This window comes from Salvelinus sp. IW2-2015, linkage group LG6.2, assembly GCF_002910315.2.
Source record: "Salvelinus sp. IW2-2015 linkage group LG6.2, ASM291031v2, whole genome shotgun sequence".
Classification (NCBI taxonomy): Eukaryota; Metazoa; Chordata; class Actinopteri; order Salmoniformes; family Salmonidae; genus Salvelinus; species Salvelinus sp. IW2-2015.
The window spans coordinates 2,786,282-2,807,214 of NC_036846.1; the positions used below are offsets into that span (position 1 = coordinate 2,786,282).

Sequence of the window (20,933 nt, forward strand, 5' to 3'; positions counted from 1 at the left end):
GTGTGTGTGTGTGTGTGTGTGTGTGTGTGTGTGGTGTTGTGTGTGGTGTGTGTGTGTGTGTGTGTGTGGTGTGTGTGGTGTGTGTGTGTGTTGTGTGTGTGTGTGTACATGGGTGTGATGTGAAACTGTGATGTGTGCGTACGTGCGGTTGTACCCGACCGTCTGGAGGCGTCCGCAATGGTCCTAAAGCACCACTGTAGCCTTGTTTGTATCACATTCCAATGATAAAACTGGCGAGGACAAAAATGCAATTTCAGAATGTCCCCCCCTGTCCCCAGCGGAAAGTTGCGCACCTGGTGTACGTTGTGTGTGGGCGGAATGTAGCTAGTTGTACAGAGTGTTGGCGCACGTCGACTAGCGTGAAAAAATATTTTTATGCTGCATTGAGCAAGGCGCTTAACCCTAAAATTGCTGGCTAAGAGCATCTGCTAAATGACAAAAAATGTCAACTGTAAAAAATGTGTGTTCTTGCATAGTGAACTGGGTGTGATTGTGAAACTGTGTGTGTCTGTACAGTGAAGTATGTATGTTGTTGAAAAGGTGCGTGTGTGTGTGTGTGTGTGATCTGTGTGATTGAGTTTGCCATGTCTGCAGGGCGAGGTGGAGGCCAATGATTGTGGCAGGTCTGGTACATCTTTCAGGCCCCGACCTGCACGCAGACAGACAGAACAGAGAGAACGACAGAACAGACAGAATAGACAGAAACAGACAGAACAGACAGAACAGACAGACAGAGGGAGAGGGGAGACAGGTGAGACAGGGAGAACAGGAGAGGGGGAGAGAGAGGGAGAGAGAGAGAGGGGGAGAGGGAGAGGGGGAGAGAGAGGAGGGGGAAGAGAGGAGAGAGAGAAGAGAGGAGACAGGGAGAGAGGGAAGACAGGAGGCAGGGAGAGAGGGAGACAGGGAGACAGGGAGACAGGGAGACAGGGAGAGAGGGAGACAGGCGAGACAGGGAGAGGGGGAGAGAAGGGAGAGAGAGAGAGGGGGAGAGGGAGAGGGGAGAGAGAGAGGGGAGAGAGGTGAGAGAGAGAGAGGGAGACAGGGAAGAGGAGACAGGAGACAGGAGAGAGGAGACAGGAGACAGGGGAGAGGGAGAGGAGGACAGGGAGACAGGGAGACAGGGAGACGAGGAGAGAGGAAGACAGGGAGAGAGGAGAACAGGGAGAGGGAGAGAGGGAGACAGGGAGAGGGGGAGACAGGGAGAGAGGAGAGAGGGAGGGACAGGGCAGAGGGGAGACCAGGGAGAGAGAGAGAGACGAGAGAAGGCGAGAGGGGGAGACAGGAGAGGGAGAGAGGCGAGAGAGGGAGAAGAGAGAGAGAGGAGAGAGGAGAGGGGGAAGACAGGGCATAGGGAGAGAGGGAGAGACGGAGAGAGAGAGAGAGAGAGAGGAGAGGAGAGACGGAGAGAGAGAGAAGGAGAAGGGGAGACAGGGAAGGGAGAGAGGGAGAGAGGGAGAGAGAGAGAGAGAGAGACGGGAGATGGGGAGACAGGAGAGGAGAAGGAGAGTGACAAAAGAAACCCTTTTGAGGGTCATGGAAGTTTCTCTCTCACTCTCTAATGAGTGTACGGACAGTTCTCGAAATTGAGAGATAAACAGAGTGAAAGGTAGAAGAGAGAGCCCAGTAGGTTGTTGTGGTACGGAGGTTTGCTTAGCTGTGAGGTATTCTGGGCCCCACCCTGTAACTAAAACTCAGCAGACCTCTTCTTTTTCACTCTTTTTCTTTCCATTTCTCTCTCTGCTTCATTCCCCTCGTCCTCTCTCTGTCATTCCTCTCTCTCTGTTTTGTTCAAACTTCTACCCTCTTATATATCTCTCTCTCCCTACCTCACCTGCCGTCACCCCCTCTTCTTTTCTCTCTCTCTTTCGGTCGAACCGGGCTGTGGGGGAGCACTGGAGATCTGGTGCTTACCGCTCGCACCTCTCCATTAGGCTCAATGCCCACTTTCGCCCCGGCACGGGCGGAGCGCAGGCATAGGACGGACAGCACCCTCCCAGCGCCCCGGAGACACAGTACGCAGAGCCGGCGCAGGATACCCTGGGCCGAAACGGCGCACCGGAGACCAAAAACGCTGGGCTGGCACAATCCGCCCTGGCTGGATGCCTGCTCTCGCATGGCACTTGCGGGGGGCTGGCCTATAGCGCTCCGGGCTATGAGCGCGCACTGGCGACACTGTGCGCTTCACCGCATAACACGGTGCCTGACCAGTGCTACGCTGCTTCTGGTAAGCACGGGGAGTTGGCACAGGTCTATCGCCTGACTCCGCCAATCTCCCCCTGCCCCCCCCAAAAAAATAAATTGGGGGCTGCCTCTCGTGCCTGCTGCGCTGCCTTACCTCATATCGCCGCCTCTCCGCTTTCGCCGCCTCCAGTTCTGCTTTCGGGCGGCGATATTCCCCAGCCTGTCTCCAGGGTCCCTTACAGTCCAATATCTCCTCCCAAGTCCAGGAGTCCTGAACCCTCTGCTCCTCCTTACCACGCTGCTTGGTCCGTTGGTGGTGGGTAGTTCTGTCACGATCTTCTTCATCTGATGAACAGGATAGATCGGACCAAAACGCAGCGTGGTAAGTGTCCATGATAATTTATTAGAACTGAACACTAAATACAAAATAACAAAAGTGAAAAAACGAAAATCGAAACAGTCCTGAAAGGTGAACACAACACACAACAGGAAACAACTACCCACAAACACCAGGTGGGAAAAGGCTACCTAAGTATGGTTCTCAATCAGAGACAACGATAGACAGTTGCCTCTGATTGGGAACCATACCAGGCCAAACACATAGAAATACAAAACATAGAATGAAAAACATAGAATGCCCACCCCAACTCACACCCTGACCAAACCAAAAATAGAGATAAAAAAAGAAACTAAGGTCAGGACGTGACACACACCCACATCTAACATTACAGTACACACATGGTTTCCATGTGTTTGATGCCATTCCACTGCCTCTGTCCGGCAATTATTATGAGCCGTCCTTCCTCAGCAGCCTCCTGTTATACAAATATACCAGCAGTCACCACTACGCTCACTATAAATTATAACCACACATTATAAATATTTTCCACTCTTTTGCTGTAAATTCAGACCTCTCATCCTTTTCCCCTCAGAAACATACAACTCTGTGACACGTAATGGTGTAAACAGGCTGTACACTTTACCATAATTACTATCAGAGACAGTTCTAACAAGCGTAAAAGAGACCAGCTCAGACACCAGAGCCACATTTCTGCTCTCTCCCTCACTCTCTCTCTATCCATCTCTCTCTAGCCGTCTCTCTCTAGCCGTCTCCTCTCTAGCCGTTCTCTCTCTAGCCGTCTCTCTCTAGCCGTCTCTCTCTAGCCGTCTATCCGTCTCTCTTCTATCCGTCTCTCTCTATTCCGTCTCTCTCTATCCGTCTCTCTCGTTGTTCTCTATCCGTCTCTCTCTAGCCGTCTCTCTCTGTTCTCTAGCCGTCTCTCTCTAGCAGTCTCTCTCTGTTGTTCTCTATCCGTCTCTCTCTGTTCTTCTAGCCGTCTCTCTCTAAGCCGTCTATCCGTCTCTTCTCTATCCGTCTCTCTCTATCCGTCTCTCTCTATCCGTCTCTCTCTATCCGTCTCTTCTCGTTCTCTATCCGTCTCTCGTTCTACTCTCTCTCTAGCGTCTCTCTCTGTTCTCTAGCCGTCTCTCTCTAGCAGTCTCTCTCTGTTGTTCTCTATCCGTCTCTCTCTGTTCTCAGCCGTCTCTCTTCTAGCCGTCTCTCTCTATCCGTCTCTCTCTATCCGTCTCTCTCTGTCCTCTAGCCGTCTCTCTCTAGCCGTCTCTCTCTAAGCCGTCTCTCTGTTTGTTCTCTATCCGTCTCTCTCTGTTCTCTAGCCGTCTCTCTCTAGCCGTCTCTCTCTAGCCGTCTCTCTGTTGTTCTCTATCCATCCTCTCTCTAGCCGTCTCTCTCTATCAGTCTCTCTCTGTTGTTCTCTATCCGTCTCTCTCTAGCCGTCTCTCTCTATCAGTCTCTCTCTGTTGTTCTCTATCCGTCTCTCTCTAGCAGTCTCTCTCTATCAGTCTCTCTCTGTTGTTCTGTATCCGTCTCTCTCTAAGCCGTCTCTCTCTATCAGTCTCTCTCTGTTGTTTCTTAGCCGTCTCTTCTCTATCCGTCTCTCTTTATCCGTCTCTCTCTTCCGTCTCTCTCTATCCGTTCTCTCTGTTGTTCTCTAGCCGTCTCCTCTATCCGTCTCTCTCTATCCGTCTCTCTCTGTTGTTCTCTATCCGTCTCTCTCTAGCCGTCTCTCTCTGTTCTCTAGCCGTCTCTCTCTTAGCAGTCTCTCTCTGTTGTTCTCTTCCGTCTCTCTCGTTCTCTAGCCGTCTCCTCTTAGCCGTCTCTCTCTATCCGTCTCTCTTCTATCCGTCTCTCTCTTCTCTAGCCGTCTCTCTCTAGCCGTCTCTCTCTAGCCGTGCTCTCTGTTGTCTCTATCCGTCTCTCTCTGTTCTCTAGCCGTCTCTCTCTAGCGTCTTCTCTAGCCGTCTCTCTGTTGTTCTCTATCCGTCTCTCTTCTAGCCGTCTCTCTCTATCAGTCTCTCTCTGTTGTTCTCTATCCGTCTCTCTCTAGCCGCTCTTCTCTATCAGTCTCTCTCTGTTGTTCTCTATCCGTCTCTCTCTAGCCGTCTCTCTCTATCAGTTCTCTCTCTGTTGTTCTGTATTCCGTCTCTCTCTAGACGTCTCTCTCTATCAGTCTCTCTCTGTTGTTCTCTAGCCGTCTCTCTCTATCCGTCTCTCTTTATCCGTCTCTCTCTATCCGTCTCTCTCTATCCGTCTCTCTCTTGTTCTCTAGCCGTCTCTCTATCCGTCTCTCTTTATCCGTCTCTCTCTATCCGTCTCTCTCTATCCGCTCTCTCCTGTTGTTCTCTATCCGTCTCTCTCTAGCCGTCTCTCTCTGTTGTCTCTATCCGTCTCTCTCTATCCGTCTCTCTCTGTGTTTCTCTATCCGTCTCTCTCTAGCCATCTCTCTCTGTTGTTCTCTATCCGTCTCTCTCCTAGCCGTCTCTCTCTAGCCATCTCTCTCTATCAGTCTCTCTCTGTTGTTCTCTATCCGTCTCCTCTCTACCCGTCTCTATCTGTCTCTCTCTATCCGTCTCTCTCTGCTTGTTCTCTATCGTCTCTCTCTAGCCGTCTCTCTCTGTTGTCTCTATCCATCTCTCTCTATCCGTTCTCTCTGTTGTTCTCTATCCGTCTCTCTCTAGCCGTCTCTCTCTGTTGTTCTCTATCCGTATCTCTCTATCCGTCTCTCTCTGTTGTTCTCTATCCGTCTCTCTCTAGCCGTCTCTCTCTAGCCGTCTCTCTCTGTTGTTCTCTATCCGTCTCTCTCTATCCGTCTCTCTCTATCCGTCTCTCTCTGGTTGTTCTCATCCGTCTCTCTCTGTTGTCTCATCCATCTCTCTCTATCAGTCTCTCTCTGTTGTTCTCTATTCGTCTCTCTCTATTCGTCTCTCTCTATCCGTCTCTCTCTATCCGTCTCTCTCTATCCGACTCTTTCTATCAGTCTCTCCTGTTCTCTAGCCGTCTCTCTCTATCCGTCTCTCTCTATCCGTCTCTCTCTATCCGTCTCTCTCTATCAGTCTCTCTCTTGTTCTCTATCTGTTGTTCTCAGCCGACTCTCTCTATCCGTCTCTCTCTATCCGTCTCTCTCTGTTCTCTAGCCGTCTCTCTCTAGCCGTCTCTCTCTGTTGTTCTCTATCTGTCTCTCTCTATCTGTCTCTCTCTGTTGTTCTCTATCTGTCTCTCTCTAGCCGTCTCTCTCTATCCGTCTCTCTCTTGTTGTTCTCTATCCGTCTCTCTCTATCTGTCTCTCTCTGTTGTTCTCTATCCGTCTCTCTCTATCCGTCTCTCTCTGTTCTCTAGCCGTCTCTCTCTATCGTCTCTCTCTGTTGTTCTCTATCCGTCTCTCTCTATCCGTCTTCTCTGTTCTCTAGCCGTCTCTCTCTAGCAGTCTCTCTCTGTTGTTCTCTATCCGTCTCTCTCTATCCGTCTCTCTCTGTTCTCTAGCCGTCTCTCTCTAGCCGTCTCTCTCTGTCTCTAGCCGTCTCTCTCTAGCCCTCTCTTCTAGCCATCTCTCTCTGTTGTTCTCTATCCGTCTCTCTCATCTGTCTCTCTCTGTTGTTCTCTATCCGTCTCTCTCTCTATCCGTCTCTCTCTGTTCTCTATCCGTCTCTCTCTGTTCTCTAGCCGTCTCTCTCTGTTCTCTAGCCGTCTCTCTCTAGCCGTCTCTCTCTAGCCGTCACTCTCTATCTGCTCTCTCTGTTGTTCTCTATCCGTCTTCTCTCTGTTCTCATCCGTCTCTCTCTCTCTGTTCTCTAGCCGTCTCTCTCTAGCCGTCTCTCTCTATCCGTCTCTCTCTATCCGTCTCCTCTATCCGTCTTCTCTCTGTTCTCTAGCCGTCTCTCTCTAGCCGTCTCTCTCTATCTGTCTCTCTCTGTTGTTCTCTATCCGTCTCTCTCTATCCGTCTCTCTCATCTGTCTCTCTCTGTTGTTCTCTATCCGTCTCTCTCTATCCGTCTCTCTCTATCCGTCTCTCTCTATCCGTCTCTCTCTGTTCTCTAGCCGTCTCTCTCTAGCCTCTCTCTCTATCTGTCTCTCTCTGTTGTTCTCTATCCGTCTCTCTCTATCTGTCTCTCTCTGTTGTTCTCTATCCGTCTCTCTCTATCCGTCTCTCTCTGTTCTCTAGCCGTCTCTCTCTATCTGTCTCTCTCTGTTGTTCTCTATCCGTCTCTCTCTATCCGTTCTCTCTCTGTCTCTAGCCGTCTCTCTCTAGCAGTCTCTCTCTGTTGTTCTCTATCCGTCTCTCTCTATCCGTCTCTCTCTGTTCTCTAGCCGTCTCTCTCTAGCCGTCTCTCTCTATCCGTCTCTCTCTCTATCCATCTCTCTCTGTTCTCTACCGTCTCTCTCTAGCCGTCTCTCTCTGTTGTTCTCTATCCGTTCTCTCTATCTGTCTCTCTCTATCCGTCTCTCTCTATCTGTCTCTCTCTGTTGTTCTCATTCCGTTCTCTCTCTATCCGTTCTCTCTCTGTTTTCTAGCCGTCTCCTCTATCTGTCTCTCTCTGTTGTTCTCTATCCGTCTCTCTCTATCCGTCTCTCTCTGTTCTCTATCCGTCTCTCTCTATCCGTCTCTCTCTGTCTCTAGCCGTCTCTCTCTATCCGTCTCTCTCTATCCGTCTCTCTCTATCCGTCTCTCTCTTAGCCGTCTCTCTCTATCTGTCTCACTCTGTTGTTCTCTATCCGTTTAATGGCTTTCCTCCTCCTCTTCATCCGAAGGGAGGAGCAGGGATTGAACCAAAATGCAGCGTTTTCATAGGACATAATGAATTTATTTAAACACGACAAAACAACGAACTAAACTTGAATAATTAACAAAACAAATAAACGATGTAGACCGACCTGGACGACGAACTTACATGAAACACGAAGAACGGCAATAACAGGAAAACTACTACATAAAACAAACAAACAAACAAACCGAAAACAGTCCCGTGTGGCGTAACATACAGACACTGACACAGGAGACAACCACCCACAAAAAACACTGTGAAACTACCTACCTTAATATGAATTCTCAATCAGAGGAGATGAAAACCACCTGCCTCTAATTGAGAACCATATTAGGTACCCATTCACCAACATAGAAACAGAAAACATAGACTGCCCACCCAAACTCACGTCCTGACCAACTAACACATACAAAACTAACAGAAAACAGTCAGGAACGTGACAATCCGTCTCTTTCTATCCGTATCTCTCTGTTCTCTAGCCGTCTCTCTCTATCTGTCTCTCTCTGTTGTTCTCTATCCGTCTCTCTCTATCCGTCTCTCTCTATCCGTCTCTCTCTGTTCTCTAGCCGTCTCTCTCTAGCCGTCTCTCTCTGTTGTTCTCTATCCTCTCTCTCTGTTCTCTATCCGTCTCTCTCTGTTCTCTAGCCGTCTCTCTCTAGCCGTCTCTCTCTGTTGTTCTCTATCCGTCTCTCTCTATCCGTTCTCTCTCTGTTCTCTAGCCGTCTCTCTCTAGCTGTCTCTCTCTATCTGTCTCTCTCTGTTGTTCTCTATCCGTCTCTCTCTATCCGTCTCGCTCTGTTTCTCTATTCCGTCTCTCTCTATCCGTCTCCTCTGTTCTCTAGCCGTCTCTCTCTAGCCGTCTCTCTCTGTTCTCTAGCCGTCTCTCTTCTATCCGTCTCTCTCTGTTGTTCTCTATCCGTCTCTCTCTATCCGTCTCTCTCTGTTGTTCTCTATCCGTCTCTCTCTTGTTGTTCTCTATCCGTCTCTCTCTATCCGTCTCTCTCTGTTTCTCTATCCGTCTCTCTCTATTCTGGTCTCTCTCTGTTGTTCTTTATCCGTCTCTCTCACACACGCACACACACACGCACGTACGCAGTCATTCTTAGAGAGGCTAGAATAACCCACTGTGTGATTCCTATCTCTGAAAGTAAATGATATTCTTTGAGTATCTCCTCTCTTTCTATGGTCAGGTAGAAAATGAGACCAGCTTCCCTTCTGGTTTCCCGTCATTGATTAACCAGATATGTCTGATAGCGGCAGATAAAAAAAGTGGGTTATTCAATTTCTAAAGTGCTAGTCTTTTTTCTGATGAGAATGAGAATGGAAGAGTAAGTGACAGAACTTTTACCAGATGAATAAGGTGATTTGGTTTTAAATACAGAAAGTTCGTTTTTTCCCATTTTGCCCTACATGTAGCTTTTGGGGTCTTCCACGTGGAAGACAAATCTGTTGGATGTTTGTACATTGTGGAATGATTTTGTTGACTATGAGAACCCTAACTCCCTCCATACAGCACATACCATACAAAATACACCCCCCATCAGCCCCCTCTTTCTCCAATACACCACCTCTCAACCTATCCCTCTCTCTATATTTCCCTCCCTCCCCACCCTCTCTCTCTCTCTCATCCCCCTGTCTGCCCCACCCATCCCTCCCCTCTCTCCACTCCTCCCACCTCTCCCCACCCTCTCTCTCTCTCGGGCCAGACATGAGGCCTGTCCAGAGCTGAGTGGTCACTAAGCGCACTAGAGCCTGGGCAACTGTGATGTCATCAGGATTCCACGAGGCTCTAGACAATGGCTGTCTCCGGGCATAATTTATCCAGGGAGAGGGGGGGTTGGTGTGTGTGTGTCAAATCAAATCATATCAAATTTTATTTGTCACATGCGCCGAATACATCAAGTGTAGACCTTACAGTGAAATGCTTACTTACAAGCCCTTAACCAACAATGCAGTATTAAGAAAATACAACAAAAAAAAAGTAAGAGATAAGAAAAACAAATAATTAAAGAGCACCAGTAAATAACAATAGCGGGGCTATAGACAGGGGGTACCAGTACAGAGTCAATGTGCGGTGGCACCGGTGTCGAGGTAATTGAGGTAATATGTACATGCAGGTAGAGTTATTAAAGTGACTATGCATAGATAATAACTGAGAGTAGCAGCAGTGTAGGGGGGGGGGGGGGGGGGGGGAAATGCAAATAGTCTGGGTAGCCATTTGATTAGCTGTTCAGGAGTCTTATGGCTTGGGGGTAGAAGCTGTTTAGAAGCCTCTTGGACCTGTGAGGAGGGCTATTGATCACAAGCCAAACAGATTCACTCAACCACTCACTCTCTGATTCTTTCTCTGTCTCACAGATTCACACTCTCGCGAATGGAAACCAACTCAATGGAGAGGGCTCTGACTGCAGTGCTGGAGGTGAGGGAGGGCCAAGACAGCCTGTATGAAAGCTAGATGATGTCCTCACTCACTTTATCATCCCTACCTATCTAATACCACAGACACAGAGTCTATCAGGTCTTCTCCTTGGGCATGACAGTAAGACATGCCATGGGTCAGTTTCTGATTGCTGCCGAGTACCTATGGGGCCCTCATGGATGAGACACAGGGTTGGGGAGTGAACTATATACTTACTATAGTAGGGTTGCAGTCACACCTGCTTTGATAAGACGGAATTGTAAATAAAAATGACAGAAATGTCTCCCTTGTATCAGTCTCAGGGGCTCAGCGGTGGCGGAGGTGAGGTGTGAATGCTAACGCAGCTCCATCTGTGTGCCATCCAGAAAACAATCCATGCTAATGCCTCCACAGACAGGAGTCCAGTTAGCCCAATCAGCCAGGGGAATCATCTGGAGTGGCGAGGTGAGGGCTCCGGGAGCCAAGGGGCCCTGATTGCAGGCTGATTTACAGGCTGCATGGGGATAATGGCTGGGGAGGTCATGGCTCTGATGGAGAGGGCTGCAGTGCTGGAGGTGAGGGAGGGCCAAGACACTAGCTCTGGGCACAACACACACACCTGTAGGAGTGGCGGTAGGGGAAGGATGTGTGCTGTGGCGTTCCAGGGTTGACCCGACCAGTTCACTACTGCTATATGACCTATGCATGCCCCTGGGTTTGACCCTCTAGTTACATCACAAAAGATAAAGCAAAACAACCCAGCAAGCTACTTCCTAACCCGGCCGCAAACAACCAGTAAAAAGGGAAACTGCTATTGGGCCCTACAGTGTGGTTTGTAAATAGACAGAAAAGAGTGAGGCTCGCAGCAATAAAGAAGGTTTTCAAATGGTAAGGAGGGAGGGGAGTTTCTATAGAGCATCCCTTTGATGTTCCTGAGTCCACCTTGCATCTGAGAGGGGAGAGGAAGGGCCCGACAAGGAAGAGGGGCCTCTTCAAAGTGGCCCTGTGGCCCTTTGTGGGTTTGGTGACCAGCCAAGGGGTGGGACAGGGGATATCCATGACTGGAGGACATCTGAGGTTATCTCCATGGTAACACAAAGACATGGATCTAATGCAGACATCTCACTGGCTGGCTGTCCCCGCAGTCACTTTTGGACAGACGGAGAGATATCTAGTTGAATCCAAATAACCCCATTGATGTAGGCCAGAGAGGGATATTACTAATAGAACTCTAGTTGGGGTGGATGATGGTATTAGGGTAGGGGTTTGGTGTTGTGTGTTTTAGAGTGGTCTCTTCTCTCAGGTATCTCTATGAAGGGTTGGTGAGGGTTACTGGTTGGTTTAGACAGATTCACAGACCCCTCTCCCTCTCTCCATCTCTCTCTCTCTCTCTAACACCACAGGGCCCTCAGCAATCAATCACATCCACATGGCTGTGTTGGGGGGAAGTTATAAAAGGAGGATATAGAACAAGTTCCTCAATCTAACCTAGGGTCAGATGTCAGATTGGATCTCAGATGATGTTGAATGATCAGTTTATCAGTTACCTTTTTACTCCAAACTTACAGTATATGTTGAACGTGGGTGAACTGAGCAGCAAGTCATTGAGTCTATTTTAGGATGCCAGCAACACCTGCTAGTGAGACCAAATGCTCACTGGACAGTTTGATAAGGATTTAGGTCAATGATGACTACTACGTGCTGTCTACGTATTTTAGCCCGTTTAAAGACATGATTCATGAATGTAAAAATAACAACGAGTTTGCCGTTTCAGGTGTTGTATTTCCCCACTTCCACTCTCTTTCGGAACAAGTGGGCAACCTAACCAGGCAACACACACCCTAGGAGGAGAGAGAGGGGTACAGAGGGGGTTGAGAGGGGTTGTAGGGAGTTTTGGGGGTGCATGGGACTGAGTGGGTCTATTTAGCCCCCAGCAGTACGCCCCTCGCCCCTCCACACCCCCTCCTTCTCCTCTACTAACCCTCTCCTCTCCTCCCCCTGGCTTTGTGCGCCCTGAGCCCACTCCTCCCCCTTTTGTCACCCGGCCATTCCGCTTTGGTTAGCACACACAATGGCCGCTCAGTGCTCAGCCTCCTGACACTGCATTCTGCCTGTGCACCGGGGTGCGGGCAAGGGGAGGGGGGGGGGTCCTAAAGGGAAGGGGGGGTTACTGCAACAGCACACCCCATGTGACTAAATGCCATCAATTACGCCGCCATAACCATCCAACTTCAGCCCTCATGCCCCATCACATTTCCACACAGATGGGCCATAAAACAAGTGCCATTAGGCCAGAGCATGGCACGGGGCACAACAAAAAGCTCAACTCAGCTAGCCAAACTAACAGGTGTCTCCTATGGCTGGCTATCTGCATGGGTTTGTGTTGTTGTTGTTGTTATAGCCAGCTAGCTTCTCAGACAGAACATGTGCCCATTGCCTAGCTACCTGTGTGTTCTCCTCATCTTATATACGCTATTGGGCACATATCCCAAATGGAATTTTAAGACCTGGCGTCAAAACATTTCTGTCTGAAAATTAATCCCCAACTTTCTCCACTGAGTGTAAAATTGGGACAATTAAAATGGACTTTAGACATATTTATGAAATATGTCCCTTGTATAATGTTCCTGTAGGTTTACCTCAATGATGTCACGTCAAGATACACCACTGTTTCCGTATCACAAGCACTTGTTACATTGTGATTCAAACAAGTGTTTTTGGCATAATGTACCCCTTACCAACTATTCCCCTGAGTGATTATTTATAGCCATTGTTTAAAAACTGCAAACCACATAACTGTTGAATGTTGTAAATGATCATTTGAATAAAAGTTTGTGTGTGTTTGTGCGTGTGTTTGTGCGTGTGTGTGTGTGCATGCGTGTGCATGCGTATGCGCGTGTGTGTGTGTGTGTGTGTCTGTGTGTGTAAAAAGGTCTAAGAGGGGTCAGTTTGAGTTTCAAAGCCCCTGCTTGTTCACCCATATTTCACACCATGGTGACATCTTAAAGCCTAGCCAGGCCTGGTTGCTTCGCCATCTCTTTCACTTTCTGGGGTGAAAAGGGGAATAGGGAAGTGGGGGGTGTTGAAATATATGCAAATAGACCCCAGAGGGGATACGAATTTTATGGGTCTAGAATTTAATTCAGCCAACCTGAATAATCAAATGTGGGAACAAAAAAATACACCCACCTTCCCACCCTCCAACTCCCAAACTCTCTACCTCCAGCTCCCACCCTCACCTCAGGCCCAATCTCCCTTCCCTCCTGCCAAGTTCCTCACATATGAGGAGCTCAGTACATCCAAACTCTCATTAGGATCTCCTTACTAGCCAGAAAGAGGGAAGGAAAGAGAGGCACGGGCGGGGAGGAGAGGGAGAGAGGGGTGGGGGCTGGCGTACAGGATCAGGCAGAACATGCGGCTCCTGATTACGACACCATTTTCTCAGCAGGCCGCCCAGCTTCATCCTGGGCCTGTGAATATGGAGTGCAGGCCCAGCCAATCGCCTCAGTGCTGCCTCTCGTTGCTGCTCGCCTAATGGCAGAATTAGGGCCGTTTAAAGTGATTTCGTCAGCCTTCGTGGTTTTTCTTTCAAAAAGAAGATTTTTTTCCCCTCCTTCTTCCAAATAGCTGTATTGTAGTGTGGGGGGTCTGGCGTGCATGGGGAGGGAGTGAAAAGTTCTCCATGACTGAACATTACAACAGGTGGGGAATAGACAGAACGCTGCATATGATGATCAACGGGAATATCATGACTTGATATGATTTACATGTGTTTAAGTTGTGAGGCTGAAATCCAAACACAGGGTTCAAGGTAATAAAACACAATGTACCGTAAATGAATAATGTGATTAATTAAACCACTGGGTTACCCTGTGAAAATCTGCTCAAAAATAAGGAATGTTTCAGTACTGTAAGGACCACTGTCATACATACCTGTCCTACCTACAGTACATATCTGATTAAGTTACTGTATTATTAGCTATAAGCTAAACAGACCGGAGCTGCAACATCAGATTGTATAGAGGACAGGCATGTTTAGGGTTAATCGGTTGTRAGCAGTCACTTCTTATAGATGAGTATTGACACCAACCCATAAAGGTTACTTTATGGGACAGCTAGAAAGACATGCCATACAAATACTGTAAACTCCTTCCCTCTCTGTCTAACTACATTACATATAGTCTAAACAATGTGATATTACACTGTCCCATATCAAAAAGCAGCAGTTAGAAATGTCTTCCCCATGCTGTTTGACGGTGTCCCCCTCCAACCCTCAGAACACCCCAATCCTTCAGCTCTACGGCCTGGACACAAGTGCTGCAGGTGCATGGGAGAGAATGGAGAGGAGAGGGTTGAGGGAAGAGGAGAAAGGAGAAAGAGAGGGGTGAAGGGTGGGAAACAGAATGGTCAGAGGGGAGATGAGAGGAGAGGGAGCCCACCCCTACACCCCTTCCCTCCTACTTTACCCTCTCCCTCTAACCCCCCCCCCCCCCCCTCCCTCCATGCCTCCCTGCTGCCACACGTGACAGAGTGTGAACTGTGAGTGGTGCCGCCTGGCGCTACCAACCCTTCCTGGGCGCATGGCGGGCAGGCATGAACAGGGGGAGGGCGGCCTATGTGGCAAGGAGCCCCTTTCTTCCCAGCCACCAGAGGATCAGTAATGACAGTGTGGCTGCAGCTGTGCACCTCACCACGCTCCCAACACAACCCCCCCTAACCCTGGTCCTGCCTCACACACACACCACTCAACAACCGTGAGCCCCCCTGACCCCAGACCACCATGATAGGATCATTGTGTCATCAGAGTTAATGCCATGATAGGAGAGTAAGTCCGTTTCTGAATTGGCAGGAATTTAGATGGCCTTGACCCTAGCTATGGTTTGGGAGTTAGAACGAGAAGTCCACCAAAGCCCATGTCAGAGCCTGAGTGGGCCTGTACAACCCACCTGTCAGGTAGTAGGGTACTCCAGGGTTGCTGCTGACCTGGAGAGGGTTTCTCTGGGTTGGGTGGAGGATTTCCTATGATTATCTTCAAACATATATCTCCAATGGGGTTGGCATGGCTACCTGTAAACGGATTACACAATATCCTGTTAATGTAGCAATAAACACAGCGTTTCATGAAGAAAAAAAAGGATGTATGCACAAAGGCTAGACGTCATTGCCAAGTCCACAACCTCAAAAGAGTACTAGGCCGAGGTAGACAGAAACACCACAGTTCATATGTGACCGAAGTCTTCAGGACAGCATCTATCCTCTGCTAGCTTCCCTCACATCCACTCACCATCAAAGCCTCATCTGCAGCACTACTTATAAGCTGATATGGTGTTGTGGTTTTGATGAGTCAAATAATTAAGGAAGGCTTTTGCCTCTGGGGGAAGGAAAGCTGTAGGAGTCACAAATGCTTAGACAGTATGGAGCCACAGAGGGAGCAGAAACTAGAAAGGGTAAAAACAAGATATTTCGTTTTGGTAAAGGATAACAGAGGTGGCTTACATGCTGACGACACCGCCCGCATTGCATGCGCGAGCCTTGCAAAATAAATGTACACGTAAATGTTATTCAATCATTTCATCCAAACTGCTTGTCTGCGTAGCCAGGCGCTAAAATAGAACTTGGTTCTATTTTTGATGCTTGATGCACTGCAAGTCCCACCTCTCCCATCTCCTCATTAGTTTTCAGGAGCATATAGCCACGTGGGTGATTGAAAGATGAACTGAGGTCCATACTCCAGTCCAGTTGGTGGTAATGCACCTTAAAGTTGGTTGCAAACCACCATATAAAGTGCACAGAAGAAGAAGAAGCCTGAAGGAGGAGAGATGACTAGAAACTAACTAGGTTTCCCCTTTTATCTGTGGATTAATTGTCGGAGTAGAGAACACATGATTTTGTTCTACAACGATCCATAAAAAAAAAAGACAATGTGCATTCCATGTAGAAAACGACCCAATGGTATATCCCAGGACAAATGAGCTGGCAACAACAAGCTAGCTAGCTAAATGTCCATGAATGTTTCATGTGTTTCAACCTGTCCCCAAATGAATATAGTTGGTTCAGAGTTTGTTTTGATATTTCAACCTGCGTGTCCTGATCGCGTCTGGTGTGGATGGACAAAATCAACATGCTCGCGTGCCCGGTGTAGTCAGCATGTTAATTACATCTGCAAGTCAGGAACTCTGCCAGAAAAATGGTATTAGTCACCTGTATTCCCCGTTACAACATACACACACACACCTGTCCTATGTCACTGGAGCCTCTCCCAGTGCAGAGGAGAACACACCCAGAGGGACCGGAATAACAGGCCACTGCAGCTGCAGCACATCGGACACTTGAGACGCGGTGGCACCGCACAGAGCAGATGTGTTAAAAAGCCCTAGCTAACATCTCTTTATCTCCATCTATAATCTTCGTCCATTTCYCTACCATCAACTTCTCCTCCTCCACAGCTACTGTTTACAGGTCTGACAAGTCGGGCGGGAATGCGTCTAGACTGGCGAAAGTGAACTTTTTTTTCAAAGGAAAGTCCACGGCTGAACACAGAGGAGTTATGCGAGCAAGGAGGAAAGCGAGGAGAGAGGGATTCCAATTTACATGACAACTTAGGAAAAATGCTTTTTTAATACTCATTCAGCCCCTAAATCACCCTGCTCCCCCGCTCTTTTCCTTCTTTAGCCTGGGCTATTAAATCACCATCTTGACCCCTGACCTAGGGCCTAGGCCATAAAGAGCCCCCCGCAGGTCATAGGCCTGAGTGTAGCGTTTGAATATGAAATGGCTGGCCTCCGTTGGGCATGGTAACAGCCCCATGCTCTGAGACTACTGAGACACGGGCTGGTCCCCAGGAGAGAGGTTCTCCCGCAGATCAGATCAGCTCAGTAGCCCTGGGGCACAGGCACTCTCCCTCTCTCTCTGTCATCCCTTATCTCTCTCTCTATTGCTCTCTCTCCCGCTCGCTCAGTAGTGGATTTACTTGGACTTGAGAGAGAGAGAGAGAGGAAGGAAGAGAAGGGTGGGGAGCGGGGCGAGAGCGAGGAGAAAAGGAGGGGGGCATTTSAATAAGAAACTAGAGGCGATTGGTGTTAGCATGACAAAGGAGCCCGCCATCTCCCCTGATTGGTGTCACAGCTCAGGCACTAAAGCCATGCAGGCCCCCTGGGAGGCCCCCTGGGTGGGGTGAGATGGGGAGCACTGGCATGTTTATGCGTCTGAGGTGTGATATTGGGGAGGACAAGCTTCCGGTTAAACTAGATGAACTGCACACAGCTCCTAAATAGAGAGAAGAGTGAGCATTTCTTGAAGAACCAAAAAGTTAAATACAGGCTGCCAAGATTTTTATAAGGAAGAAAAAACAGCCTCCTACTTAACAGATTTTCCCCCCATGACTTTTTTCCTCAAATGGAAAGAAAGCAGACTACACTTCATCGCTTTGACAGGTGAGGCCTCCAGGCCAAGCCCACATTAACGCACTCATGGCAGCCTTGAAGAAAGAGGAGCCAAGGAAGGTGATAGGAAGATCTAATGCACCATAAACACTCCAGAGTGGCTGAGCTGTGCTTTGGCTTTCCTTATCTTCTGTCTTATACTCTCCATCTTCCTTCATGTCTCTTGTCTCCTGCTCCCCACCTGTGGGCCCTCGGCCCTGGATGTCCATAGCAGGCCTCCCTTCAAGTCCCTGCTGCATGCTAATGGCCCCCGAGGTGTGAAGTGCAGATTGGCCCTTGGTGGATGACGGCCTCTGGGCTCCAGCTACTGTGTAGGTTTTAGCTATTGCAGGTGGAACCACAGGGACCCTGTCCTCCAATGGGTCTACCATGCCTTTGTCTCAGAACTAATGACCAGGGACAGGAGTTTTTCCTGATCTCAAATGACCTTGCCTGGGGGAAAAAAACTCTGGACCCTAGTCATTGCCTAAAGCTACGGCCCAGAGTTTTTCTGGTTACATCGCATAGTCAAGAAAAACTCATGGCCCCACTTATGACCATAACAAGGACAGTACATAGATAAGTGAAGAGGGATCATACAAGATAGAAACCCTGTGGTGGAGGGGGATTTCACAGCTCAATAACTTGAGGCTATTTACTTACAATCTATATTATTATCCGTCCCCATGAGACTGGCTGTATGCATATTGTAACCAAGATGGAGGAGATGGACAGGGCTCTAGTGCAGATGAACTGAACCAGCCTCGGGAGAGACACTCGCCTAATGACACGGTCCTAGAAACAAGTGAGAGAAGACAAAAGGGAGTAGGTGGAGAGAAGGAGAGAGGTCACAGCCCCCTTCAGACAAAGCCTGGGCAGAATGAGGCTCATCTGGGTAGCACTGCCTAACTCTCCAGGACTCATCTCCGTCCGGGAGGGAGAGAGCACTGACTAACTCACCATGGCAACTAATCAATAGGTGACAGAGTCAGTCAGAACTGAGCCGCGGCTGAGGTTGTCCCACCTCCCCCCACGTCCCCAGGGTAACCAAGCTCCCCTCCTCCGTAGAACAGGGCAGGAGGGGACCCCCATAAACCCCTCACAGATCAGGGAGGGAACTTTATCCCCCACTGCACAGGAGTTAGTGTGGTGGTGGGGTGTTTGTGGAGGGGGTCTATGTGCTGTCTCTTATACACATCTAGATGTGTATAAGAGACAGGCTTTATTGTGAAGAACTAACGTGAGATGTGTGTGTGTGTGTGTGTGTGTGTGTGTGTATATATATATGTTTGTGGGGGGGGGGGGGGCTTTGTATGTGTAGGGGTTGTGTGGGGGGGATTTGAGTGTGTGTTTGCACACGTGTGTGTTTGCACACGTGTGTGTGTGGGAGGGTGTTGAATGGAGGGGCGGCATGGGTATTGAGTTTGAGACAGGTTACAGCCAGGAGCTTAATGAACACAGATCGTGACAATACGAATACGATCAGGAGCCATCTGATGGGTCTACGGCACCGTGCGCCAATTGTGTGTCTGTCAATCTGTGTTCCTTCTCACTGTCCCCCAACCACCACTAATCAATATCTGTGGCCTAGATGAGAGGCCTAATCTGCCCCTTGCGTCGCCCCCTACCTCCATCAACCCCCGCGCCCCAATCGCTGCATTGTAACTGTATCGTCCCTATAGAATCCCGTAATCAGATCGATGTCACTGGACATATCGCATATGTACCTCGGGCCTAACTCACACACACACACACTTGGCCCTGTTTTCTAGGCTCTCAAGACAGGGTCAACCAGGGTCAGAGTAAATACTACTGCTCTTTGCGAGTGTTCGTAGACAATGTGAAATAGGACATATTAGGTCACGCACAATAGGTCTGGTCAAAAAGAGTATGACATAGTTGCCGCCCATAGCATTGAATGAAAGGGAAGCCAACGAGCATTTGGCGTCCCTTGATAACAAATATTAAATAATAGCCAATCAGTGTTGAGCTTAACTGAGTGAGCTCAACTGTGAATGGTCCTGGCGCACCAACAAAAAAGTGTCAAGGGAAGCCAGTTTGGATATGGATTCACACAATCACATCAAAAGCCAAACGTAATTGACAGAAACAACTTAAATTCTTGCATCTTGTTGTGTTGTTATCCTCTGGTGGCTAGCTAACTGGCTAAAATTGTCTCTTTCCTGGATGGAGATAGGMATTTGCACTTCAAATCAAATTTTATTGGTCACATACACATGGTTAGCAGATGTTAATGCGAGTGTAGCGAAATGCTTGTGCTTCTAGTTCCGACAATGCAGTAATAACCAACGAGTCATCTAACCTAACAATTTCACAACAACTACCTTATACACACAAGTGTAAAGGGATGAAGAATATGTACATAAAAATATATGAATGAGTGATGGTACAGAACGGCATAGGCAAGATGCAGTAGATGGTATAGAGTACAGTATATACATATGAGATGAGTAATGTAGGGTATGTAACCATATAAATATGGCATTGTTTAAAGTGGCTAGTGATACATGTGTTACATAAAGATGGCAAGATGCAGTAGATGGTATAGAGTACAGTATATACATATGAGATGAGTAATGTAGGGTATGTAAACATTATATAAGTGGCATTGTTTAAAGTGGCTAGTGATACCTTTTTTACATCAATTTTTCCATTATTAAAGTTGAGTCAGTATGTTGGCAGCAGCCACTCAATGTCAGTGGTGGCTGTTTAACAGTCTGATGGCCTTGAGATAGAAGCTGTTTTTCAGTCTCTCGGTCCCTGCTTTGATGCACCTGTACTGACCTCGCCTTCTGGATGATAGCGGGGTGAACAGGCAGTGGCTCGGGTGGTTGTTGTCCTTGATGATCTTTATGGCCTTCCTGTGACATCGGGTGGTGTAGGTGTCCTGGGGCTGTCTCTTATACACATCTAGATGTGTATAAGAGACAGGTTACGCGCTATGTAAACATTATATAAGTGGCATTGTTTAAAGTGGCTAGTGATACCTTTTTTACATCAATTTTTCCATTATTAAAGTTGAGTCAGTATGTTGGCAGCAGCCACTCAATGTCAGTGGTGGCTGTTTAACAGTCTGATGGCCTTGAGATAGAAGCTGTTTTTCAGTCTCTCGGTCCCTGCTTTGATGCACCTGTACCTGTCTCTTATACACATCTAGATGTGTATAAGAGACAGCTCCTGAGGTTGAAGAGGCGCTGCTGCGCCTTCTTCACCACGCTGTCTGTGTGGGTGGACCAATTCAGTTTGTCCGTGATGTGTACACCGAGGAACTTAAAATTTTCCACCTTCTCCACTACTGTCCCGTCGATGTGGATAGGGGGGTGCTCCCTCTGCTGTTTCCTGAAGTCCTTGTGGTTTTACTTAATTCTCTGTACCGGCCAATGACTATAATGGTGATTCTGATCCAACCATTAAATTCATACATTGTGCCCCTGACCTGAGAGGACCGAAGTTCAATATGTAGCTAGTGTAACGGATGTGAAATGGCTAGCTAGTTAGCGGGTACGCGCTAATAGCGTTTCAATCAGTTACGTCACTTGCTCTGAAACCTAGAAGTAGTGTTGCCCCTTGCTCTGCAAGGCCTTTGTGGAGCGATGGGTAACGATGCTTCGTGGGCGACCGTTGTTGATGTGTGCAGAAGGTCCCTGGTTCGCACCCGTGTCGGGCCGAGGGGACGGTTTAAAGTTATACTGTTACACTAGTTGTAGTCGGCCAACGTTAACAAGCTGGCTAATTGTTGCCCAAGAAAGGAAGCTAGGCTAGCGAGCGAGCATTTTAGCCAGGTAGCCTAA

The 20,933-nt window shown here is 48.4% G+C and overlaps 1 long non-coding RNA gene across 4 annotated transcripts in view; it reads right to left on the bottom strand.

Annotated features, from left to right (window-relative positions):
- Window positions 1-20,933, bottom strand: part of LOC111965670 (uncharacterized) — a 58,691-nt gene that overhangs the window by 8,649 nt on the left and 29,109 nt on the right. For all 4 annotated transcript variants that reach the window (XR_002877548.2, XR_002877550.2, XR_002877549.2 and 1 more), the window contains one exon: window positions 14,647-14,767. This is a non-coding gene — a long non-coding RNA (uncharacterized lncRNA). The remainder of the gene's footprint in view (window positions 1-14,646; window positions 14,768-20,933) is intronic.